Source organism: Bos taurus, chromosome 19 (genome assembly GCF_002263795.3).
Source record: "Bos taurus isolate L1 Dominette 01449 registration number 42190680 breed Hereford chromosome 19, ARS-UCD2.0, whole genome shotgun sequence".
NCBI classification, from domain to species: domain Eukaryota; kingdom Metazoa; phylum Chordata; class Mammalia; order Artiodactyla; family Bovidae; genus Bos; species Bos taurus.
This window is the reverse complement of record NC_037346.1, coordinates 36765911-36791937: the sequence shown is the minus strand read 5'-3', so window position 1 is coordinate 36791937 and position 26027 is coordinate 36765911. Positions and strand designations below refer to the sequence as shown.

The 26027-nt window shown below is 52.5% G+C and overlaps 1 long non-coding RNA gene across 1 annotated transcript; it reads left to right on the top strand.

Annotated features, from left to right (window-relative positions):
• The first annotated feature begins 111 nt into the window (after positions 1-111).
• Positions 112-25940, top strand: LOC104975064 (uncharacterized). Its single transcript, XR_003030886.2, has 3 exons — positions 112-6982; positions 12539-12721; positions 15100-25940. It is a non-coding gene; the product is annotated as an uncharacterized lncRNA (long non-coding RNA).
• Positions 25941-26027: the final 87 nt, after the last annotated feature.

Genomic DNA, 26027 nt, shown 5'->3' with positions numbered 1-26027 from the left:
GGAAAGACTATCCCCACTTTACCGGCCGGCTCGGGGAGGCTGGGTGCCTCGGGCGAGGCCGTCCAGCTGTGAAGCCGCGGAGCCCGGAGCCTGATCGGCCTCTTTCCCTGCGGCTGAGAACGCAAACGCAAGCCGGGGCAGGGGCGGGGCGGGCCGGAACGGGAAGGGGACCGGGGGCGCTGGCTCTCTGGGTTCCCCAGCCCGGAGGACGCCACAGAGACCCTGTTTCAGTCTCTCCCGCGCCCTTCCAGCGCCCCCATGTGGAGGCTCCTTTTGAAGCCCAATCCACTCGCCCACCCCACCTCCGCGCGCGCGTTTCTAGAGCTTGGCGTTGGCGGATCCGGAAGGGGCCAGAGCTGAGTCCTAATCTCACGGCCTGTCCCTTGGACAGAAAGACGCGAGGAGAAAGGGAAGCTGGGCCGCCAGAGGAGGCGAGCCTCCCTGGAATGCGCAGCGTGGTCGTTCCAGTGGAGGGGGCAGGGTGGTTCCTGGTACAAGTAGCCCGGAGTGTGGAATTGGGGCAATAATCTTTGCACCCTGGGCTTGGACCCTTTCACCGGCAATGGCTTAGTTTCACTGCGAATCTTTGAGATTACATTAATGCATTCATCCATTGATTCTGGATTTGATGAGACCTTACAACGTGGGAGTTGCCCCACAACACAGCTGAAAAAAACAGACAAGCATTGTAACATTTTTAACAGTGTGGAAAGTGCCATGGCAGTGGTATCTGGGGGAGAGAATAAGAATCCTGGGCCCTCTTTACCCATGTTTACAGTGTGGTTACAGTATGGGTACACTTCAGAATCCGCCTACCAATGCAGGAGATGGCAAGAGACGAGGTTCCATCCCTGGGTCGGGAAGGTCCCCTGGAGTAGGAAATGGCAACCCACTCCAGTATTCTTGCCTGGAAAATTCTGTGGATGAAAGAGCCTGTCCATGGGGCCAGAGAGAGTAGGACACGACTGAGTGACTGAACACATGCACGCACACTTCAGACACTTGACCTAGACAGAACACTTTGGGTTCGGAAAAGAGGGTCTCTACACATGGATTATAGATGGAGCAAATGAAGCCATAACCCTCTGTGCCCACACATTGTGTAGGCATGGCAGACAATTTGGCGGTGTTTGTTGCCTGTCAATAATATCCCAAGGATTTCTGAGAGGGCCTGAAGGTATAGGTGGCCCAGTACCAGAAATTCTTGCGTCCTGAGAATGATTGAAAACAGTTCCTTTCTTGCCCTTTTCATGAGACCCCTCACCCACCATCAAAGGTGCTTCTTGGCCCAGGCCTATGGCCCTGGGACTTCTTATTCCATCTCCCTTCTCCATCACCTTTCTCCCCAGGTCCCTGGCCCCCACCTACCCACATCTTTTTCACAATTAAATTCTATGAGGAAAGACAAATGTGCACAGTGGCTGGGAGGGGGGGGCGGTGTTTATCTACAAGAAGGGTAGAAGTCAAGAGAAGCAAATTAATTGAAGAAAAAAGACTTTTATTAGGGGAAAAAAAAAAGAGTAGAAGCAAAGTGTAGTGTCTAAGATGACTCCGGGTTTGAATTCTGACCCCATCACTTAACAGTGTGTAAACTCAGACATCTAACCTTTCTGACCTTCACCATAAAATAGGAATAATAATATACTTACTTCAAAAGGTTGTAGAGATGTTTACATGAGATAGTGCATAAAAGAACTTCATGAAGCATCAGGCACATTGTAGGCCTTAGTAAATGGTGGCTATTATGATTGCCATTAATACTATAGTTAAACAATAACTCTCATCCCTATTTTACAGGAAAGCCAGGTTAAAGAAAGTCATTTCCGGCATTCCCTGATAGTTTGTCGTCAGGTCAAGAGTTTCCTAAGGACAGGAACTGGGTTTCTCTCAGACTAGGAACTCCCTGTGGCTAGGTCTCTCCGACAAGTTTCAGTGTGCCCGGCCTTAAAGTCAGGGTTCAGAAGCTTCAGGCCTGGATGCTGAGGGAGGTATGTCGATCCCCCACATTAGGGAATGTGGGTTCTGCGCAGCCCTTGCCTCATAAGTGGCGGTGAAGTCTCGCCTGTGTGTTTGCTTCTCCCGGAGCCTCTGTGCAATAATGGCCGCCAGAGCCTGACCCCATTAGTGGGAGAGGCGAAGCTCATGAATCCAATTGGCATTTTCTTCCTGGATCTTAGTTAGCGAGTGTGGCAGAGAAGTGAACTGCTAAGTGAAAACATAATTATAATGCACCATCCTTTGTCTACCAAGTGAGGCCTCCAGACCCCACTGTCTGCAGAGCAGTTTGTTTCTCAAGTCAGGGAGGACACTGGAGCCAGCCTCTCAGAAGTGGAAGTGGCACCCATGAGCGGGCTAACTTGGCTAGTGCGGGCGGGGCATGAGACTCAGGATTGACCCCTGTCCTGCTCTCTCTGACCGAGGTCTGGAACACGTGGGCTCTCAGAGGAACGCTGGTTCAGTAAGACCCTGTACAGGCTGCCTGAGGACTGGGGAACTGAGACACGAGGCCCTGAGTGCCAGAATGGGGAGTGTGGCTTTTATCCAGCAGACACTGGAGTTACTGAAGGTTTTAGAACAAAGGAGTTATGTGGGATTGTGTTTTTTCCCCTTCATGGGTTCCCAAATCCTCCTCACCTCAAATATGCATATGTTAATGCCTAGAAAAAGGGCTGGCAGAATACACATAGGTGGTCATGGTGGTAAATTTTGAGATAGAGAAGTAGGTAAAGGGAGGTTTCCATTATTTATTCAGTACCCTACATGATTTGAATATTTTACAGTGAGAATATGTGCACTTATTACCTTTACAATTTAAAACAAGGTGAGAAATAATCTAAATGTCCATTATCAGGAAAATAGGTAAGTCCATTGTGGCAGTAGAATACTACACAGCAGTAAAAATGAATAAATTAGAGTGTCTATATCAACGTGGATAAAACTCATAAAGTGTTGGGCTAAAAAAAACCAGGTTATATCAGGATACCTAGACTATGGGTCCATCTACATAGAATTTAAAAGCATGAAAAACATATATCTGTATTATAAATGGACATACACATGTAGTGAATGTGTAGGAGGAGGAGGGAGGGAAAAAGCAAAGCAGCCCCCCAAACCAACCTAGGTAGTGAGCATTGAAGTTTGCTGTGAGATTATCTATACATTTTTATGTGCCTGATATAACTGAAGCATTTTGAAAAAAAGAGGGATTATAAGAAAAAAGGAAAAACAAAGTTGAAAACAGGAAAGGTTAACAGTATGAAAAGTGGAGGAAGTTTTTGTTTTTCTTTCGAATTTTTTGTTTTGTGTTGGGGTGTAGCCAGTTAACAATGTTGTGATAGTTTCAGGTGAGCAGGGAAGGGACTCAGCCATCTACATACATGGATCCGTTCTCCCCCAAACGCCCTTCCCATCCAGGCTGGAAATGCGGAGAAAGATTCAGTGACAGACTTGGGGGCAGAAACCTGGCTGACCCGGGGTAGGCGGGCTCCCACCAGCGTTTGAGCCCACAGGCACAGGGTCTGCTTTCAGTTTCCTGTTAAGAGTCATGACAAGAGGGTCCTGAAGGCCCATCGTCAGCCAGTGGTCCTGGGGACTTCCTGTGGTCTGGATGCTGCTGCCCTGGGGCCCGTGAGGGGTGCTGACAGTCTTTGCTGCTGCTGCTGCTACAGTGAAGCTGTCCTTGTTTCTTACCAAAGAGTCAATGGAGTCATCAACCTGGGAGGGATTCATCTGAGGACCCAAGGGGTGACAGTGGCTGGACCAGTCAGTGCTGCTGGAGCCGTAGTTTGGCCCTGAGGCAGGGGGTGACCATGCCGACTTTGGCAGGAGTCAGCAAGTCTCTGGCACCCAGGGGGGCGGGTGGGCGAGGATAGTGTTGAGGCTTGAAGGCTCGGGGAGGCAAAAGCCAAACCCTGGTGCCTAGGCATGGAGAGTGGGCGATGCCCAGGCTTGGCAGACAGCAGGCTGAAAGATGCTGTGCCAAGATGGGGAGAGGGGCTGCCAGGGTTGGAGATCAGAGGAGCGGATGGGGGAGGGCCGGGACACTGTCAGGGCTTGAAGCGGGAGGCCGCCGGGGGCAGGGTGGCGGTGGGTGGACTGTGAGGATCAGTGAAGCCAGAGGGTGGCCAGGAGGAAGTGGGCAGTGCCAAAGGAGCAATGGGAAAGAGTCAGAGCCAGCTTGGGGCTGGGGGGCAGGGAGCCTTCACACTTATTCTTTCCTTAGTTCTCATTCAGTTTTGTAATAAAAAGAGATGCCTCTGTCAGTGAATTATAAAACCCTAGAGTTCAGGGTTCAGAGAGACCTCTGGGGTCATCGTTTCCAATTCCTTCTTTGTACTGGTGGGGCCAGTAATACCCATGATGAGGGACTGACCTTTCCGAGGCCACCTGGTGAATCTAGTGACATGACCTGGATGGAACTAGGCTTTGTGTCCTTGTCTGTGCCACACCAGTAGAGGGTAGCGTGGAGAGCTGGCAGGTGAGGGGCACCAAGAGTAAAGGACTCTGGTCTTGACTAAGGGGGCTAGTGGTCCTTGGGGAGGTGAGGTCAATCCCAGCAGCAGTGGAAGACCACCTGTGCCCCTGGGGAAATGTTCTGGGTTAATAGTGGAGTGTACCTCCTGTGAGCCGGGACCTTTGGGAGGGATGTCATGGAAATTGTAGTTTTGGTGGAACTCCAAAAAATAGAGAGGTGTTAAAAATCATTAGGAATTTATTTTCAATGGAAATCAAATATCCACAGTACTAGAAAGGATTTTACAAGGCAAAAATACAACATGAAGGTGGGTACCTGGAGCTGACCTTGGTTACTCTGCTGTCAGGGGGGATCAGTCTGTGGTCTTCCTGTTGGCAGATAATCCTAAGGCCTGCAGGCCTGTCGGGGGGACGGAGCTGAGGACTTTCTCTCAGCTTCCATCAGCTGCAGCCCCCCAAAGACATACTGCAGGCCAAGGCAGGTGTCAGTTAGGAACTGCCCCTGGACGACGTTGATCCCTCTTCTCATTTCAGAGTGTGGCAGACTGAGACCCAGGGAGAAGTATCATAATCTCCAGCACAACCACTTTTGCATCATTCCATTTATTTCTGAGATGTGTTTGGGGCCTTGCACATGACCGAAGGGGTGCTTGGCATTCTGGGAGGGCGTTGGTCTGAACCAGGATGTCCCAGAGGGAGGTGCTGCTCCTGGATGGGTGTTGAGGGGACCAGGCCTGGCTGGGCATAGATCAAGGGGGTCATCTGCCCTGTTGTCCTCTGGTCAGGGGAGGGGCCGGTTGGGGCCTGAGTCTGGGAATCCCCCTCCCCACCCCATCCTGATTGCTTTGGAAGGGCGGCCCACCATCAGCGAAAGGGCGGGGTTGCCAGCAGCTCCTGGGGGCTGCAGGATGGGACCCATTTAGCCTCTGCAGTCATCTGACCCTCATGACTCAGGCCTAGCCCTGCCCGTGGAGGGCAATGGGCCAGTCTGAGCTCATCACCATTGCTCAGAACAGAAGTGGTAAACAAGTTTGCCCTCTGCCTCCTGCCCCTGAGAGGAAGCAGGGAAGAGGGTGAGGTGGGGGCCTCCAAGCACTCCACCCGGCCTAAGCCATCTACGTAACACAGGTGCGTGTCACGGGTGTCCATGGGGCCTGTAGGGTGTGTGCTGGGCTCTTACATGTGGGCAACATGTACAGAAGCGTGTTTACCTTCACACGCGTCCTTGGGGGAGCTGTGGCCAACCTTTTCCAGGGATCATTTCACTTCATCGCTGGTGTCTGGGGGCCAACAGCTAAAGGCCCATGGGGGTGGCCTTAGAACTGGGGGTCCCTGTGGAATAACACCTGGTTTGACCTGCTGGATCTCAGCCTCCTGACCATCAGGCCTCATGGCTCAAACTCATGCTGGGGCTGGAGCCGCGTGGCCTCTGGGAACCTCTCAGAGGCTGCAGATCTTCCTGGGCTGTTGATCTGGGCTGCCTGGGCCTGTGACAACATCCAGCAGGCCCAGTCCTGGGCATCTCCCCTTTTGCTGTGGGCCCTGGCTTGCCTCCCTCTTTCCATCTCGCTCCCTCCTCCCCTCTTTCCTGGGTGCCCGTCTCTGTCCCCTCCTTTCCTTTTATACCCACTTTCCAGCTTTCCTGTCCTTCCTCTCTTCTCTCAGCCCAGTAACTAGCATTGTTATCTGTAGCCACCAGATGGCACCAGCGTACCATGTGTCCCGTCCTAGATGAGGGTACACCCGTTCCATGCCCCTGGCCCAGGGTGAGTAACCACCCTTAACCCTTCACAACATCCACACCCTGCCCAACACCTTCCTGAGACTTTAAACATGGAGGAAAACAGATGCAGCCAAATATGGGCAGGGCCAGGGTAGGGGCCCCGAGCTCCTTGGAGAGGCTCTAATGCCCCTTAGGGTAACACCTATCTCACAAAGGGTATTTGTACACATCACAGGGTTTCCACCTCAAACCCGTGAGCTCCTGGGTAGTGTGCACTGTACACACAAAGAGAATGAAACCCAAAGGAATGAAGTCACTCACCCAGGGTGAGACGGCAAATGCAAGGGAGCGTGAACCTCAGCTTTGCAGGTTCCCAAACCTTGGGGTTCCTGGGCTGGCAGCAGTTGGGCAGGGGTCACCAGAGCAGCTAGGGCCCTTGAGCACTCTCTTCCATGCTAAGGCCCCTCCACTGTCTCTTTGGTGTCTCTTTCAAACCTGACACAGAACTTCACCAGGAAAGTGCCCGCTATTATTTTAGTCTCTGGGTCGTCTCAGGATTTAGGCATCTTTACACTAACCGGTTTCTTCTTTTCCCTTTGGCCTCTCTATGTAGGTTCACGCTCTGTTTCTTCTAGCAAGGCTGAAATGCAGAAGAGGCAGCCCCTCTCTGCCTTCTGGGAGCCCCCAGGCTGGTGGGAATCACAACCTTGCTCCAGGAGCCAATCGAAAGGGGGACGCAGAGGTGCAGCTTTCTGGAAACCTCTCCTGGTATAGAGCCAGGGCCAGGTGAGGGTATTCAAGGCAGGCCTCCTGGAGGAGGCAAGGGTCAGGGCTAGGGAAAGGTAGGCTCAGTGAAGGCAGCACCCTGTGGCAGCTGCTGAGTGATCCTCATGAATGAGGAGCAGCGGGGGTGGGCTCACAGCCCTGGAATCAGGGGAGGGGATGACACTGTCCCTAACTTGGGCTCAACTTCCCTCCTGGCCCATCCCCCCACCCCACCCCTCACCCTCCTGTCCCACTGGGAGGCCTGTTGTGGGCTGGGGACAGGAGGCCCAGGGTGGGGTCCCTTCCCCAGGGCCGGAGCAGGATCCTGGGCCGGCTGTGGCAGTGCCCAGGAGCCAGAGAGGAGCCGCCGCCCCCCACCCCGTTGGGCCCCTCTGTAATTAGGGCTATTTTTAGGCCCTTCTTCCTTCCTATTTCAGGCCTCTGGACTGGGCCAGAGAGTGGGCTGTCCTGGGGCCGCGGGCTGGAGCCGCTAAACTGGGCCGTGGCGTGGGAGCTGCAGCCACAGCACAGACCACAGCCCGGGGCGGAGTTCTGGCAGGGGGAGGGAAGTGGGGACGTGGCCAGACCTGAGGCAGGGCCCAGTGGGGGCGTGTCCTTGGTTCATCTGACCCCTCCCGGGGCCCCTCACTGATTTGCCCCCGCTCCCACCTGCCAGGGTCCATCCTTCTGCCCCTCCTGGCAGCCTTGCTGACTCGAGGCTGTTAGCCCTGGGCCTGTCCCACAGGGGTGTCCAGAGTGTGTATAATAGTTTACTGGGCACTTACTATGTACCAGGCACTGATCCAGCACTTTACCTGTATGAATTCATTTACTGTGTACAACAACACTACGCGGTCAGTGATGAATTATCCTAATTTTACAAATAGAAAACCTGAGGCTCGAAAGGAGCCCATTTTTTGTGTGCGGGGCTCAGGGAGCATCCTGTGGAAGGATGGGGGTTGGGGAAGGGTGCTTCGTCCACTTCCTCGGATCCCAGTGCTCCGTCAGGCGCGACTCCCAGGAAGTGGCTGCTGATCTACCGGTCCCTGCTCTGATGGCCCATGGCCTGTCCTGCAGGCGGAAGGGTGGGTCTTGCCCAGCTGGTTCCAGTTAGGCACAAGAAAGCTGGCGAGGGGTATATTTAGCCCTGGTTTCTGGAGGAGCCAGAGGTCTTTCATCCTTGGAGGCGCTGGCCACAGCAGGACTCAGCTTGCCAACGCTGGGCTCCTGGGCTGCAGGGCAGACAGGCTTTGGGCAGGGAGCGGGGTCAGGGAGGAGAAGGGGCACATGTGATCCTGTGCATCTCTGTGGCTGGCGGGGGCAGTGTGAGTGCCAGTCAGGGCCTCTCAGTTCTGAATGCCATGCTCAGGATGTGTCTAGGTTTGCAGGCTCTGGAGAACTGGGCTACAGTCTATGGAGTCGCAAAGAGTTGGACACGACTTAGCAAGAAAACAACAGGCATTGGAGGGCTGGCCTGGAGGTAGACCTGCTGCCTGCCCCTGTGAGCCTGGGTCCAGTTAAGGCCTAGCGTGTCTGTGGCATGGGGTTAGCCGGGCCTGGGAGTCTGGGGGCCTGTACTTAAAAGTAAGCAAGAGAGGTGCTCAGGGGACAGAATTGCAGGGACAGGAAGAGGGTGGCCTTTCCATTCTCTCTAAGGAGACTGACATGTTTGGGCATTGATGTTTTGGAGAAGGTGGAAGGTTGTGGGGGCAGGTATATCTGTGTAAGAGAGAAACAGGCACACGGAGAGGCTATTACATGGTGCCAAGTGGTGCTAGGTGGTGAGGGTTTGGGGTGTGCGGAAGGTGTGCGTGTGTTTGACTCAGTGCCACAGGCTTTAGGCGGTGGGCACCCTCCGTGTGATGGGGCTGGTGGGCTGGGACCTGTGTGGTGTGGGTGACTGTGTTGCTGGGATCTGGTGGCGCCTGGGAGTGAGATGACACACCAGTGGCTGTGGCACTGCTCCGCTGTAAGTGACTAGAACAACATGTGACCCCATCGTGATGTTTCTGGGGGGCAGCCTGTGAGTATGGTGGTAGATGAGGGCTGTTTTAAACTGTCCAACTTTGATCCTGTGGGGTTGTGTAATTATCCCCCTGGATGTTGGTCTCTGTGCGTGTGAGCCTGGGAGTAAACACATGTGTGGATGCAGAGTTTGGGACTCAGGCTGTGTGTGTGTGTGTGTGTGTGTGTATGTGTGTAGGCTGTCATTCTGGGTGTGACTGGGTATGTGGATGTAGCAGGGCTGCCAGCTTCCCACTGCACATGAGTCCCGCTCCCACTGCAGGTCATGGCCCACTGCCCTTCTGGGGACCCCTACCCCAAAGCCACAGGCCCTCTGGGCTGGAGGGAGGGAACCCTACAAGTCATAAGCGCCTGTCTCTCTCCTAATCCTCTCACCCCCACTCCCTCCGACCATCCCCACAGACGGCAGGCTTCTACCTGCCCTGGGGCGGGAGGCAGGGGAGAGAAAGAGGAGCCTGCCCGCCTGCCCGCCGCCCCTCTGTCGTCTCTGCACTCAGACAAAGAGCTCACCCTGGTCTCTGTGGGCGTCTGGGAGACGCTGGGGGGATTAGCTGCCCGCGCCGCCCTCTCCCAACCTCATGCCAGCCCACCCGGCTGGCACCGACACCTCCGAGCCCAGGGGCGGTGCCCTCACCATGGAAGCCTCTCCCGCCTGGAGGGTGTGTGTGTGTGTGTGTGTGTGTGTGTGTGTGTGTGTCCCCTGCCCCACACCTGGATGGGAGCAGAGGTGCAGCCTGATGAGAAGTGGGGTGCACAGCTTCCACTGCTGGTGGCGCCACCTTCTCCCCTAGGTTCCCACTTCTCTGTCGCTCAGCATGTGCTTGGCAGGCCTACATCTGGGGCGGCACCCCTATGTCTTTGAACCTCTCATTCCTGGCTCTTGCACCCCTCCCCCACAGTTGACTGCAGCTCCGACCTCCCATTCCTTCCCTCTGCATTCCTGGGGGAGGGTGTGATCTGGCCAGTAAGTGCTGAGAGCAAGGGAGAGAAGGCTGTGGGCGCCAGTGGGCGCCCCTCTGGGGAGGTCTCGGCCCACCCTAGAGAGGTGAAAGCGAAAGTCACTCAGTTGTGTCCAACTCTGCGACACCATGGACTATATAGTGGAATATATAGTCCATGGAATTCTTCAGGCCAGAATACTGGTGTGGGTAGTCTTTCCCTCTTCCAGGGGATCTTCCCAACCCAGGGATCAAACCCAAGTCTCCCGCACTGCAGATGGATTCTTTACCAGCTGAGCCACCAGGGAAGCCCAAGAATACTGGGGTGGGTAGCCTATCCCTTCTCCAGGGATCTTCCTGACCCAGGAATCGAACCAAGGTCTCCCGCACTGCAGGCAGATTCTTTACCAGCTGAGCTACCAGGGAAGCCCTAGTGAGGGCAGACTGTTCAGAGGAGCTCAGTGCAGGAGACATGGGAATGACATCGGGTCTCCTCTTTCTGGGGAGCCACCTATGGCTTCTCCATGGGGAGGGTGACTGTAGACTGGTCTGGTCGTACCACCTAAGGTTGAGGCTTTAAGTCTAGCACTTCCTTGGTACTGTGCAAAATCAGAAATGATTTTCAAAGTTCTTTCACATTTACTCTCAAGGATTTTCTCAACAGGTAGGGCAGGTATTGGGGTTTCCCTGGTGGCTCAGTGGTAGAGAACTGGCCTGCCAATGCAGGAGACGTGGTTTCGATCCCTAAATTGGGAAGGTCCCCTGGAGAAGGGCATGGCAACCCACTCCAGTATTCTTGCCTGGGAAACCTCATGGACAGAGGAGCCTGACTTCAGGCTACAGTCGGGTTGTAAAGAGTCAGACTCAACTTAGTGACTCGACCGTAACAACAAAGGATGGGTATGGCTGTGTTTCCCAGTTCAGAGGCGTTTGGATTGAGGCTCTGAGAAGTTAAAGGATTTACTCAAAGTTACACAACTGGTGAGCAACAGATACAGCCAAGATCTTGGTCTGTAAGTGTCAGGGGATACCCTTTGGATCCCTCCTAATCCCCGTGGCTGGGCCTCTGCCTCGTCAGTCCCTGCCACCCCTGAAGACTCTGCTGCTTCGGGAGACTCTGGAATGGGGGCAGGCCAGTGGGAGCTGGGTGAGCGGACCCTGCTCCGCCCTGAGTCACACCCCATCCTGAAGCAATCGGGGGCCTGTGGCTTGGACAGTCCTTGCATCCATCCTGGGATTTGCAGGTATTTACGGATGCTCTCGTCCTCCTTTTGACAAATGCGTTGGGATCTACTTTGTCCCATATCCTTCTTTTCTATCAAAATATTATTCCGAGGTTTAGTCCCCTCCTATCTCCTTTCATTCAGTCTTTAGTGGAGACAATGAGGCACCAGCCCCATTCTGTCCACGGAAGGGAAGCTGCCAAGCATACCAAGAAGCTGGGATTTCCCAATAACTGCAAATGGTCATGGAGGTTAGGGATCTGGCTCCATGCCTTCAATATAAGAGATGATCAGTGTGTGAAGATGGACGAATAGTGGTGAGTGGGTGGATAAATATATAGAAGAGGGTGAATGCACAGGTGAGTTGGGTGGGGGATGCATGTGTCAATTGGCAGGTAAATGGATGGATGGATAAGTGAGCAAGTGGAATGTGTGGATGGGTGAGTGGGTGGTGTTAAGATGGATGGGTGGGCAGGTATTTAGATAAAGTGAATGATTGAATGGATGGATTATTAGGTGGGTGGAGGATAGTTGGATGGATAGATAGATGGAAAAGTAGGTGAATGGTGGATGCATGGAAGGATGGATAAATGGATAGAAGAGTGGATAGATGGATGGATAAATAGGTGGATGGATGAAAAGGTAGATATGGGAAGGTGGGTAGATACGTGTGTGAGTGGATTTGTGGTGAGATTTGAGAGCCTGAAGGAGCTTTTGAAAGACAGGCTATACATAGAAAATGAATTTTTCACAAGTATTTTGGTTTTGATCAGCTCTCAATCATCTGAACTGATGGAGAGAAACAATGTTTAGAAAAATCTAGAATATGCTGGTTGGTTGCAACCTGATTTGTATCACACTCAGGGGTAGGTTTTGTCTCTGAAGTCTGAAGGTCTGAACGCTGGTGATGTGTCAGTCTTACGCGCAGGTACGGCTCATCTTGGGAGTCTAGACCTCAGGTTCCTCTCAGCCTGCCGTCATCTTTCTCCCTCCCATGCTGGGCAGGACAGCACCTCCTCCCAGATGGTTACAGACTGCAGACAGGGTGGTGTGATTCTCCTGCACTCTCTGGTGGGCTCCTTCCTTCTCTAGGGACAGTGGTTGTACTTCCTGAGGATCTAGGGCTGTCCCTCCAGGTTTCCCTGAGGTTTAGTCAGCACTGGAGGAGCCCACGACCACAGAGATTAGCCTGGCATCTGCTAGGTGGTGTGATGCTTGATAGTGCACTTCTGCTCTAACAATGGAAGGTGGACACTGACCTGCATTCCCAAACGAGAGGAGGCAGATGGAAGCTGTAACAAGACATGTGGAAGTCAGATGCCAGGAGGGGGTGTGCTTGGTGCGGGGATAGGCGACGTGGATTGTGTAATCATTTCTTTGCCCCTTCCCAGGTGTCAGGCCTCTTCTTGGCTTCAAGAGGATTCTCATTTGCCTTTCTCTTGGGGAAAATCTTCCCTCTGGGACCCTGGATGGCCTGACTTCCATAATTATAGGAGCCTCATGCATCGAGTACCTGTTGGAGGCCGGGCACTTTACATACAGCATCATGTTCAATTCGCACAATATGCTTTCAAGTGAGTATTTCTCACATTTTATAGATGAGGAAACTGAGGTCCAGAGAGATTAAAGAATGTGCCTGGTGTTGCCCATTTAGGAGGCTGTAAAATCAGGATTCCTATTCATGTTGGCCTGGCTTCTCTGCTGGTGCCACTTCTTATACTGAGCCCACCACCCCTTCTCTGCATCCTGCTCCAGTTGGTTAGAACAGGTTTAAGGAACAGCAGCTGGGAAGACACACCAGAGGGTAGGTGGTGCCCCAGAGAATGAGAAGGCTTGAGACCAAGGAGATAGTCTCTAGCAAGGACCTTCATGTCGTGTGTCTAGGCCATTGTACAGAGACCTGCTAGCCTCTGTCTAAAATATGAGGCAGCATGAAGGATTTGGGTGAGAACACCAGAAGGCTTTTCTGGCCTAGAGAGCTGTAGAACTCTGGAAAGAGCAGAAGAGGAAGGGCAGAAACATACATTCTTTGGGGAAGGTGACGTATAGTGGTTCCAGCATAGCTGATTTGCTGACCTGAGACAAGGGGGTGGCCCAGAGGTCATTTCAGGACATCCTCTTGCAGCCAAAGAGGCCAGAATGACCTGGGTGGGAGTTTTCCTAAGAGCTTTCCCAACTGAAGGTGAGACCAATCATGGGGACTGGTGCTGAGATGCCGAAGCTGGAATGGTTTGGAACTCATCTCAGGATCCCAAAAGTGGGGGGCCCAAAAGATGCCAGTACATACTTTTTGGGAGATAGGGAGGGGACAGCTGCAGGAGCCACAAGGGAAGCTTGTCCCTCCCGAGTCCAGGCAGTCCCTGAAGCCAGAAGCTTGCCCTGACCCTGGGGATGCTGAGAAGGCAGCAGGGATTTGCAGGAGCCTGAGCCCCAGGCTGGTGACCAGGTGGCCGGACCTCTGGCCTGTCCTGAGCAGATGGGTGGCGGGGAGCTGGAGGCTGGGCAGGACGGGGGTGGAGACTGGGAGGTCCAGGTGGGCCCGAGCAGAGGGTGGCCCCTCCTGTGTCTCCCCCTCGCCCTGCTGGCCTCCCTCCTTTCCCTTTGATGCTTCTCACCACAGACTTCAAACAGGCTGCCCTCTGCTCCTGCCCGCCCGCCCATAATTAGAGCCTGGCTCAGGCTGCCTCTCGCCCTCACTCCCTTCCCTGCTCTCAGTCTGGCTCCAGCTTTCTGACTCGTCTTTATCTCTCTTCTCTCTCTCTCTTTCTCCATCTCTCTCTCTCCCTCTTTTCCTGGTCCTTTGGCTCTCTCTGTCTCTGATCCTCTGTCCCAGGCAGGGACCAGCCTGGTCCCCATGCTGAAGTTCCCACAGATGCACACTCTCTCTCTTGTGTGTGTGTGTGTGTTTGTGTGTATATGTGTGCACGTGTGATTTGACTTGGGTCTCTAATGTGAGAGGATCTATGTATACATGTTTATATATAAATGTGAGTGAGAGCAGGAGGGAGCAGACAGGTGTGACTCTGTGTGCACATGTGTGTGCATGCATGTGCTGCTGTGTGAGCGGCGTCCTCCCCTTCTCTGTCTCCTTCTGTGTATTCTCACTCTGACTGGAGACTTGACTTCTCTGTCTTTATTGTCATATCTTCTCTCCATCTCTATAAGCTGTTTTCATCTTTCTCTTTTCCCCTTCTTTCTAATGTGATCTGCATCCCCTCCCCACACTGAAGGCTGCCCTCCTTCGCGCCTTTCCCACCCGGAACCTGGGTCTCAGGCCCTACCCACTCCCTGGTGGAAACTGCCGCCAGGGGCAATGAGCTAGGCCAGCTCCAGGCTGCCCACCTCCTTCCTGGTTGTGCCCTCGGCTCCCAGCACAGTCCCCGGGCCTCCTGCCCCTCTCTGGACTTATTTTGGGCCCTCCCAGGGTCTGTTTTTTCTGGGCCAGGCTGACCTCCCACCCCTTGGGCCGCCTTTGCAGCCCTGTGGCAGGCAGCACCATGTCATTCCCTTTCCTGGGGGGAAGGAGGTCTTGCCAGGAGCCTCTCCATGACCTAATATGGGAAGTAGGGGATCGAAATCCCTACAAGTCCCCGCCCCTCCAAGGCACTGGGCTCAGGCTGCACCTTGACCCATGACGGAGCCCACATATCTCAGTAGCATCTGCCCTCTGGTGTAAGGGCTTCATCCCCATCAGAGAAGAGGCTGACGCTCTCCTCCCTGTTACCCCCCGGGGCACCTGGCGGCACAGACCCAGGCCCTTTTGGAGAGAGTGACCTTGAGCATTGAGTGGTCTGGGTGTGGATAGACCCCCAGGGCTGAGAAAGCCCTCCCTTCTTGCTGCAGCTCTGGACTAGCCTTGGGGCCTCCCTGGGCCTGTTTTGCAAGGATGCCATGAGGAGGGTGATACTAAGAAAGAGATGACTAACCGGAGGTTAAACTTGATGTTTTCCAGCTGACAGTGCCCTTTCCTGGTCACGTGGGAGCCTTGTGACTCCTGACAGGAGCGTGGAATGAGGTGACCCCATCTTTTTACAGGTGAGGACACTGAGGCACAAGGATGTTCTGTGCCCCCTTCAGAGGGGGAGGCAAGTCTGCTGGGCTTGGGGCTCAGGGCCTGTGGGAGTCTAGGCTCCAGAGAGGTGGGGGAAGCAGGATGCATGTCCCGGCTGGGGCCTCACCTCCCTCTGGCCTCGGTAGTTCTGGCCAGTTTTAGGTTCTAGGCAAAGATGGGCACCCGTGGGTGGATGCGAGCTCGTGAGTCAAGGGCTTCAGCAGGGATTTCGATTTGGGGCATTTCTGGGCAGGACCCAGGAGATACCATGCCTGGGGGATGCTTAGGGGATCAGGAACTCCAGAGGCTGGGGGGCACCCCCTCTGAATTGGCAGCCCGGGCATGTGTGATTGTGTGTGTGTGTGTGTGTGTGTGTGTGTGTGTGTGTGTGCATGGCCGTGAGGGAGTGATGCTGGGTGTGTGTATGAGTGTGTACACAAGCATGAGTGACTGTGGGTGTGTGTGCACACGTGGTGTGCCTGAGAGCAAGGGTTTGTGGCTCTATAGACAAGTGTGTGAGAGGCTGTGGCTTGTGAGTGCCTGTAATCCTGTGAGGTCATTTTTGAATGTGAATGAGGGAGAGGGTTGTGTCTGTGAGTCCTGAACATCCATGTGTGGATGTGAGAATTGACTTGGGTCTCTGATGTGAAAGGATCTATGTAGTTTCTATGTACACACATTTACACATAAACGTGAGCGAGAGCAGGAGGGAGCAGACAGGTATGAGTCCAGGTGCAAGTGTGTGTGGATGCGTGTGCTGCTGTGTGAGAGGCGTGATGCCCCGGCTTTCTCCATCTTTAAGGTCCGCACCACCTCCTCCCTCTCTGCTCTGTCGTCCCTCCCTGTCCCCTTCTTTCTCCCTTTCCTACTTAGCCACCCTTTGGGGATCAAGTGCCAGGACCACTCCCCAATTCCAAAGGCGCCTGGGGACACTCTTTTGTCCCTTTGCTGACAGGAAGGAGGTCCTCGGGGCCCAGGTGGGGGTGGTTGGTTCACGATGGAGGGCATGGCAGCCCCTGTCTCTAGGCCTGGTTTGAGGTGGAGTGGAGAAGTGCCTCCTGGCCTCTTCTCCCGCGCACCATCCCACGGCCCAGGGCGGGAGGGGGATGAGATGGTTGTCCAGCGTCAGCATCCAGGTCCCGGTGGTCGGTGGTCATGGAGGCAGCTCCCAGGCCCGGACACTGGCTCCAGCTCTGCCTGAGTCTCACCAGCCCGTGCATCTCCGAGCCTCCGCTCCTCACCTGTGAATCTTCTCCTGAGTTAACACCTGGCTGCCTGGGTCTCACCCTCTCCCTACCTGACAACTGTGGCCTAGTTCCCCAGCTCTGCCAACTTGGCAGAACCCCCAGTCTGAGGTTCTTGGCTGAGGAGAAGTCTGGAGGTGTGAGGGAGTTTTTTCTGCCCTAGAAACGGGAGATTTGGGCTGAGATGGGCATGTTCTCCCCAGACAGACTTGTTCTAGCACACCTCTGCAGCAGGAAGGGACCCTGGGGGTGGCCATCTGAGGGAGACACTGGCGCACTGGCTCTGGGGAGCCCCAGTCTGAGGGGGAGCCCCTCAGTTTCATGGGAGCAACAAGACACACTGGATACCTGGAGAGCTGGGCCCATGCAGTGAAATAAGGACATGATTCCCAGCCACACAGAACTGTAAGATCCACAGTACTTACGGAGGGCTGGGCTGAAGGCAGCCGGTCAATTCTTTGAATAGATGAAAGGAGAAAAAGGAAGGAAGGGTGGGTAGAGGGAGGGTGTCAGGGTGAGAGGGACAGAGGGACAGATGGAATTGAGCTGTGAGGCCCTGGGCAGCTTCCTGAAGGCTACAGGGATGCAGGGACAGCTGCGTCTTCCCCCTGAAACTCCGGGTATTTAAAGCCTCTGGCATTTACTGTGAGCATCAAGGCCTCTCCAGGACCCTGGAGCCAGGACCTTGATAGAGTCCCTGCTTAGTTCTTTTCCTGCTTCAATCTCCCACTAATATTTTGAAGAGACTCCCTCCTGGAAGCCCAGAATCAAAGGTTCCCTTCCTGCCCTTGCTAGGAGAGGAAGGGGGTCCATAGCAGGGGGTGGTGGGGTCAGCCTGGGTTCCCTACCTTCTTAAGGGCTGCTCACTCCCCCTGGCTCCACTCTCTCCCTCCCTCCTAAACCCAGGAAATCTGGGGGCAGGCATCTCTGCCCTGCCCCTCCCACCGCCTGCCAGGGGGTGACTGCCAGTGGAAAGGGCCTCCAGCTCATCCCTGCAGGGGTCTCCACTTGCAGAGCCCAGGAGAACAGGAGCCCCTGGGGTGTCTGGAACCCACTCATTCCCAGGTAGCCTGCTTGGTCACAGCCTCAAAAGCAGGCTCAAGGAACCCCAGAGATGAGTAGGAGGGTAGAAAGCACGACCCAGGCCACCCACTCCCTGCCAGAACCATCCCACCCCCCATCCCACCCCCCACGGGGATCTGCTCTTTGCCCGGGGCCTGGTCTCTAGATTCAGGTGGTGGGAGCTAGTCCTGAGACCTGAGGCTGGCCCTGCCACATCAGCTGAGCATCTCAGAGAGAAGGGGGTATGTGCCCTCATCTGACAGGTTCCAGTTTCAAGGAAGAGGAGGCATGTGAGACCAAGGATAGGCAGATCTAGAACTAAATTGTGATGGCAGATCAGCCCGTTCTGTTCTTGATAGAAGATCAAAGTTCTGGAGGGCTGAGACTGGGCCACTCCTTTGCCAATGTTGAAAGCTCTTCTGACCCAAACCAGCTCGTATAGCAGTAGCTCCAATAGCTATATTTGCAATTGACTGATGCAACCCATCTCAGACAGGAACTACTTCAGTTTGTGATCATTTTATAGTTTGCACATTCACACACCTGATCTCATTTTGAGCCCCTGGCAATCCTGAGATGCAGGCAGGAGTTATGTTATGTCTCCCATTTTACAGGTGAGGAAACGAGGAGGAGAGCCCTGCTCATTCAGAAAATATTCTTTCATTCAGAAAGGTTTTGGGATCTCAGGCCCCCTCTTTCCCACACTCTCATTACTTACCACGTTTGGGAAATAATTTGGTTCAGTCCTTGGAGCCGGGGAAGCCTTGGATCCCTTGTGGGTGGGCTGTGTGTCTGGTTTAGACCAGGGTGATGAGGCCGAGGGACAGTGGATGGGCTCAGCCCGGCTGAGTGCAGACCCTTCCCATCCCAGCACAGCTCTTAGCCCCTCAGCTGGGGCCACAGCAGACTCGGAACTCAGGACTCCTTCTGGGGTAGTTGTGTGTGGTAGCTGCCCACTCTCCTCCAGGAACAGGGCCTCGTGGCTCCAGCCAGCATCCGGTGGGCTGCCTCCTGACTCTGGTCTTGCAGGGCTGGTGGGAGGCATAGGGTCCAGGTTTGGCCCCAGACTGGGTGGGCTGTTCCTCCTTGGGTGGGTGGGAAATGGGATCTGGTGCCTTCTTATCCTGGGGGAAGAATGCCAGAGTGGGTCCCTGCCCCCCGCTGGTGACTGGCCAGGCCACTGCAGAGCACAGCTTTCTCTGGGTGATGTCCCTCTCTTTACCCTGGGCCCTGGCAAGAGACCCCTCTTCTTCATGCCCACCCAAGAGTCCAGCCACCTCAGCTCACTCCCTCAGAGCTCTCTGTCTTCCTCCTTCCTTCCTACTCTGGACTGAGCTCCTACCAGTGCCAGGCACCTGGTGGGTACTTCATCCAGGTGGTCTCATTAACTCTGCCCGAGAAGAGGTATCAGTAGCTCTCATGTTAGGGTTGAGGAGCTGAGGCCATAGAAGGTAGAGTGACTTGCCCAAGAGCACACAGTTAGGGTGCTGGCAGAGGTGGGATTCAGTTCTTTAAGCTCCACAGAGAGTGGAGGTGGAAGAAATGCTACAGAGGGAGCTTGGAGCTTGAGAAGGGCTTGGACTACTTTGGTGGGGATCCCCAGCTTGATTTTGTGGGTGCAGGGCTTTTAAATAGGGAAGTTTCACAGAAGAGCAGAGACCCAGACTTCCTGGGTCCAAATCCTGCTCTGAAACCTAGATGTGTGTCTTTTGGCAAGTTACTTAACCTCTCTGTTCCTAGTTTTTCTCACCAGCACAAAGGAACCAGTCATAGTGCCTATCTCAGAGGCTGGCTGGGAGGGTTGAGAGTCCATGAACCTAAGGTGTTTTGAGCAGAGAGCAGTGCAGGCTGCATGTTATGCACCATGGGTTTGCATCAGCATAGGTGGCTCCTAGCTGGACCCCTTCCTTCTCCCTTTCTCACCACCTTGCCCTCCTCCCACCCATCATCCTGTTTGAGGACTGAGAGATGCTGCCCTGAGCAAGGAACTGAGCCCCTGCCCTACCATGGACACAGGCCACCATGTGCCCTGCCCATCTTTACTATGGCTGCTAGGCGCCTGGTGGGCAGAAGGTATGTAAACTAGACTCAGGTGGGGGAAGGGGAGCAGCATGGAAGAGTCTGAAAGAGCCTCCCCAGTGACTGCGGGTGGCTGCCAGGGTACAGAAGGGGCTGCTCCTTGTTCCGGCTGCGAGATGAGAGAGGGGCTTCAGGTGCTGGGTGAGGAGGAGCTGGGGCTGGCTTCCAGTAGGAGGACAGGGGTAGCTGGGCTGAGAAGGAGGGAAGTGGGGGTGACGGAGAGTTGGGGCTGGGGTGGGAGATGGGGCAATGGAATAATGGAGGTGCCGGGGAATCCGACTGAAACCCACCCTGAAGCAGGGAGTTGAGGACAGGCCTGGAGGTGGAGGAGGCTTGGCGAGAGCGTCGGCCTGGTGTGTCCCTTGATTTCTGTTTGCTCCTGCAGAGGCTGGGGCATTCTCCCCAGAGCCTGACAGCTCCCTGGCCAGTCCTCTCTCATCTCTCAGGGGCACACCCCGCCCAACCCCAGCCAAAGCCAGGAATGGAGCTGTGGGCAAGGGTTTGGTTGTCTGGGTGACACTGGCTGGAGAGGTGTGCCTGAGAGGCACCTGGCCTTTTCTGATGGTGGGCAGGGGCCAGTGGGGTGAAGGGGTCTGGACACAACCTCAGCTGCAGAAAAAGTGTGCTCTCCTCAGTGGGAATCAATAGTAGAGCAATTAATAGAAGAGCACCTTCAGTTCAGTTCAGTAGCTTGGTAATGTCCATGTCTTTTTGACTCCATGGATTGCAGCACGCCAGGCTTCCCTGTCCCTCACTGATTCCCAGGGCTTTCTCAAACTCATGTCCATCAAGTTGGTGATGCCATCCAACCATCTCATCCTCTGTTGTCCCCTTCTCCTGCCTTCAATTTTTCCCAGCATCAGGGTCTTTTCCAATGAGTCAGTTCTTTACATCAGATAGCCAAAGTATTGGAGCTTCAGCTTGAGCATCAGTCCTTCCAATGTATATTCAGGACTGATTTCCTTTAGGATAGACTGGTTGGATCTCCTTGCAGTCCAAGGGATTCTCAAGAGTCTTCTCCAACACCACAGTTCAAAAGCATCAATTCTTCAGTGCTCAGCTTTCTTTATGGTCCAACTCTCACATCCATACATGACTACTGGTAAAACCATAGCTTTGACTATACAGACCTTTTTTTGGCAAAGTAATGTCTCTGCTTTTTAATATGCTGTCTAAGTTTGTCATAGCTTTTCTTCCAAGGAGCAAGTGTCTTTTAATTTCATGGCTGCAGTCACCATAAGCAGTGATTTTGGAGCCCAAGAAGATAAAGTCTGTCACTGTTTCCCCATCTATTTGCCATGAAGTGATGGGACCGGATGCCATGATCTTTGTTTCCTGAATGTTGAATTTTAAGCCAGCTTTTCATTCTCCTCTTGACCTTCATCAAGAGGCTCTTCAGTGCCTCTTCGCTTTCTGCCATAAGCATGCTGTCATCTGCACATCTGAAGTTATTGATATTTCTCCCAGCAATCTTGATTCCAGCTTGTGCTTCATCCAGTCCGGCATTTCACATGATGTACTCTGCATGTAAGTTAAATAAGGAGGATAACAATGTATATGTATATATATAACAATATACCAGCCTTGTATATTGGAAGGCTTTCTCAATTTGGAACCAGTCCATTGTTCCATGTCTGGTTCTAACTATTGCTTCATGACCTGCATACAGATTCCTCAGGAGGCAAAAGGTGGTCTGGTATTCCCATCTCTTGAAGAATTTTCCACAGTTTGTTGTGATCCATACAGTCAAAATCCTTAGCATAATCAATGAAGCAGAAATAGATGTTTTTCTGGAATTCTCTTGCTGCTTCTATGATCCAACGGATGTTGGCAATTTGATCTCTGGTTCCTCTGCCTTTTCTAAATCCAGCTTGAACATCTGGAAGTTCTTGATTCATGTACTGTTGAAGCCTAGCTTGGAGAATTTTGAGCATTACTTTGCTAGCGTGTGAGATGAGTGCAATTGTGTGGTACTTTGAATGTTCTTTGGCATTGCCTTTCTTTAGGATTGGAATGAAAATTGACCTTTTCCAGTTCTGTGGCCACTGCTGAGTTTTCCAAATTTTCTGGCATATTGAGTGCAGCACTTTAATAGCATCATCTTTTAGGATTTGAAATAGCTCAGCTGGAATTCTATCACCTCCACTAGCTTTGTTCATTGTGATGCTTCCTAAGGCCCACTTTACCTCACATTCCAGGATGTCTGGCTCCAGGTGACTGATCACAGCATTGTGGCTATCTGGGTCATTAAGATCTTTTTTGTATGGTTCTTCTGTATATTCTTGCCACCTGTTCTTAATATCTTCTGCTTCTGTTAGATCAATACTGTTTCTGTCCTTTATTGTGCCCATCTTTGTGTGAAATGTTCCATTGGTATCTAATTTTCTTGAAGAGATCTCTAGGCTTTCCCATTCTATTGTTTTCCTTTCTTTGCATTGATCACTTAGGAAGGCTTTCTTATCTCTCCTTGCTATTCTCTGGAACTCTGCATTCAGATGGGTATAGCTTTCCTTTTCTCCTTTGCCTTTCACTTCTCTTCTTTTCTCAGCTATTTGTAAGGCTTCCTCAGACAACCATTTTGCCTTTTTGCATTTCTTTTCCTTGGGGGTGGTTTTGATCACTGCTGCCTCTATGATGCCTCCTCTTATGAACCTCCATCCATAGTTCTTCAGATACTCTATCAGATCTAATCCCTTGAATCTATTTGTCACTTTTACTGTAGAATCATAAAGGCTTTGATTTAGGTCATACCTGAATGGTCTATTGGTTTTCCCTACTTTCTTCAATTTAAGTCTGAATTTTGCAATAAGGAGTTCATGATCTGAGCCACAGTCAGTTCCTGGTCTTGTTTTTGCTGACTGTTTGTAGCTTCTCCAACTTCAGCTGCAAAGAATATAATCAATCTGATTTTGGTATTGACCATTTGGTGATTTCCATGTGTAGAGTTATCTCTTATGTTGTTGGAAAAGGGTGTTGGCTATGGCCAGTGCATTCTCTTGGCAAAACTCTGCAAGCCTTTACCTTGCTTCATTTTGTACTCCAAGGCCAAACTTGCTTGTTACTCCAGGTATCTTCTGACTTCCTACTTTTGCATTCCCGTCCCTGATGATGAAAGGACATCATTTTTGGTGTTAGTTCTAAAAGGTCTTGCGGAGAAGGCAATGGCACCCCACTCCAGTACTTTTGCCTGGAAAAATCCCATGGACGGAGGAGCCTGGTTGGCTGCAGTCCATGGAGTCGCTAAGAGCTGGACATGACTTGAGCGACTTCACTTTCACTTTTCACTTTCATGCATTGGAGAAGGAAATGGCAACCCACTCCAGTGTTGTTGCCTGGAGAATCCCAGGGACAGCGGAGCCTGGTGGGCTGCCATCTATGGGGTCGCACAGAATCGGACACAACTGAAGTGACTTAACAGCAGCAGCAGCTAGAAGATCTTGTAGGTCATCATAAAACAGTTCAGCTTCTTTGGCATCAGTGGTTGGGGCATAGACTTAGATTACTGTGATATTGAATGATTTGTCTTGGAAACAAAGAGAGATCATTCTGTCTTTTTTGAGATTGCACCCAAGTACTGCATTTTGGACTCTTTTGTTGACTATGAGGGTTACTCCATTTCTTGTAAGGGATTCTTGCCCACAGTAGTAGATATAATGGCCATCTGAATTAAATTCGCCCATTCCGGTCCATTTTAGTTCACTGATTCCTAAAATGTCGATCTTCACTCTTGTCATATCCTGTTTGACCACTTCTAATTTACCTTGTTCATAGACCTAACATTCCAGGTTCCTATGCAATATTGTTCTTTGTAGCATTGGACTTTACTTCCATCACCAGTCACATCTACAACTGGGCATTGTTTTTGCTTTAGCTCCATCTCTTAATTCTTTCTGGAATCATTTCTCCACTCTCTTCCAGTTGCATATTGGGCACCTACAGACCTGGGGAGTTCATCTTTTGGTGTCATATCTTTTTGCCTTTTCATACTGTGAATGAAACATGGATCACAGCATTGTCTAACTCAAAGAAACTATGAGCCATGACGTGTAGGGTCATCCGAGATGATGGGTCCTGGTGGAGAGCTGATAAAACGTGGCCCACTGGAGAAGGGAATGGCAAACCATGTTAGTATTCTTGCCTTGAGAACCCCATGAACAGTATGAAAAGAAGAGCACCTGTCCTTCTCTTCTTCCCTCCCTCTCCCTCCTCCTTATATTCTTTCTCTAGCTCTGGCATTCAGTAATTGTTTGAATTTATATGCAGAGCTAAGGATGTGAATTCTATGGTTTCCAGGATCCAGTTCCTTGCGCTGTGAGGAAGGAAGTCAGGACATGAATGGATGGAATTGGTGATGGGGAGGTAGGGATGTAGGAGTGAACTCCGCCTTGAGACCCAGCGAAAATGAATCACCTGTCCTGGATCTTTTCTCATCTTCTGGGATTGCGCAGAGGAAAGCAAGGGAAATGGGTGGAGATATGAATAAAAACATTCATTTATTTTTAAATTAATCTTCACAAACAATTAAACAGATAAGTAACTGGACATAAAATCCCAATTATGTGCATTGAATTCAGTGCTTCCTACCCCTTGGCTGTGGGAATACTAATGGCCCGACTTCTGCAGTGAGATCTTTCAAGTTGACTGATTTGATAACAACCTGCTTTTTAAACGTAGCTTCTCCATCAATTCCTAGCTTTGCAATTTGGGCAAGTCCCTTCTCTGTGCCGTTGTTTCCTCACCTGTGAAATGGGATAACAATGTACTTATCTCATGGGGTTATTGTGAGGATTAAATGAGTTAGTGTTTATAAAGCAGTTGAAAGAGTGTCTGGCTCGTGGAAAGCGCTGTTTGTCAAATAGAATGAGTAAATAAATACTTCCGAGCAATAATAGCTGTGACATGGTGACTTGGTGAGTTAGATTTTCTCACGTACATTAAAACAGAGAACTAACTTGAGTTCCCTGCCTGTCCAGTAGTTAGGAGTTGGTGCTCTCACTGCTGTGGCACTGGGTTCAATCCCTGGCCAAGAAACTAAGATCCCGCAAGTGGCCAGCTCCGCCAAAATGAAAAAAAAAAAAAAACCAACTAGAGAAAACTAGGAACTATTACTATTACTAATACTGCCAATGGGCAATTGTCCCAGATGAATCTTCCACACTGTCTTGCTGCAAGTTCATTTCACATGGTTTAATTCAATCCCAGTTGCAGCCTATACTGTCTTCCCGGGGGCAGTGTCATTGGATCCATATCAGCCTCTTTGTCACCATGGCTTTGCCAGAGCACCTCTGCCATGAGATGTCAGAGCTGTTTGGATCCCGTGCTCGCTGTGGCCCGGCTCCTCCGCGGGAAGGCGCTGTTCCCAACGAGGCATCAAAGCAGGTGGGCCGTCTGTGCTGGAGACCTCTCCCAGGAGTACCTACTCTGGATCCCAGGATTCCATGCTCTGTCCCAACCGAGCCCCTCATTTCAACCTTCTGCTTTTTATGAACCTGGAAGAAAAGGGAGCCTGGGAGTTGGGAAGGGAACAGGATGATTCTGAGGCCTGGGCAGGTTGCCTTCAATTTACCCTCTGGGCGCCTCCTATTTGATCGGCTTCAGGACTTTAATTTGCTTGTTGTTTGAGGTTAACCACCTTCCTTAATGAAGCTGGGGATGGAGAGGGCAGGTGGGGAGAGAAACCCCTGAAGGTGTGAGGGTGCGAGGGCTTCTCTCGGAGGCCCCCGGGTGGCTGCTGGGCTGTGAAGCAAGAGGCGGTGCCTGCCAGCACCCAGCTTTCCTCCCCGGTGTGATCCACGGAGGCACATCCTGACTGTCATGGGTGGGGAGGGGAGAAGGACCTCTGCCTTCTGGAGGCTCTGCCCAATTGCAGCAGGAAGGTTCAGGGAAGACGTCCCACCAGACCAGGGTGGGCAGAGCGGCTGAGGTGGATTCTCAGGGGATGGGAATGGCTGTGTTGGTCAGACTCGGGTGGGAGTCTAGGTGGCCAGTCATACAGTGAGTCCTCAGGCTCTGCTGGGGCTTCAAGTCCACCCCAGGGTCGGCGAGGGGACAGCTGGGCTGCCTTCCTCAATCCACAGCTGGAGGTCTGAGGCCCTGGTGTACAAGAGAGTCACTTTCCACATTCAGGTCTACCTGTCCTGGTGTCTGTGTGTGTGTGAGGGAGGAGAGAGCTGCCTCTTGCATCAGACCAGGGGCTCCATGGCAGGGCGGTATTTCATCGGAAGATGGGGGCTTTCTGAGGGCAGAAGCAGTGCTGCGTCAGTGATCCGTTCCTGCTTCCAGAGGGTGCTCACCAGCCCCGAGGCCCCCCACCAGCAGTTCTCGGCCTGCCCACTCCCCTCCCCCCGTCTTCCCCCCTTTCCCCCCCTCCCAGCACACACACCATCAAGAGACTCCTTTGAAGTGCTGAGTGTGTTGTTCCTAGGACATAAACCGCGCAGGCAC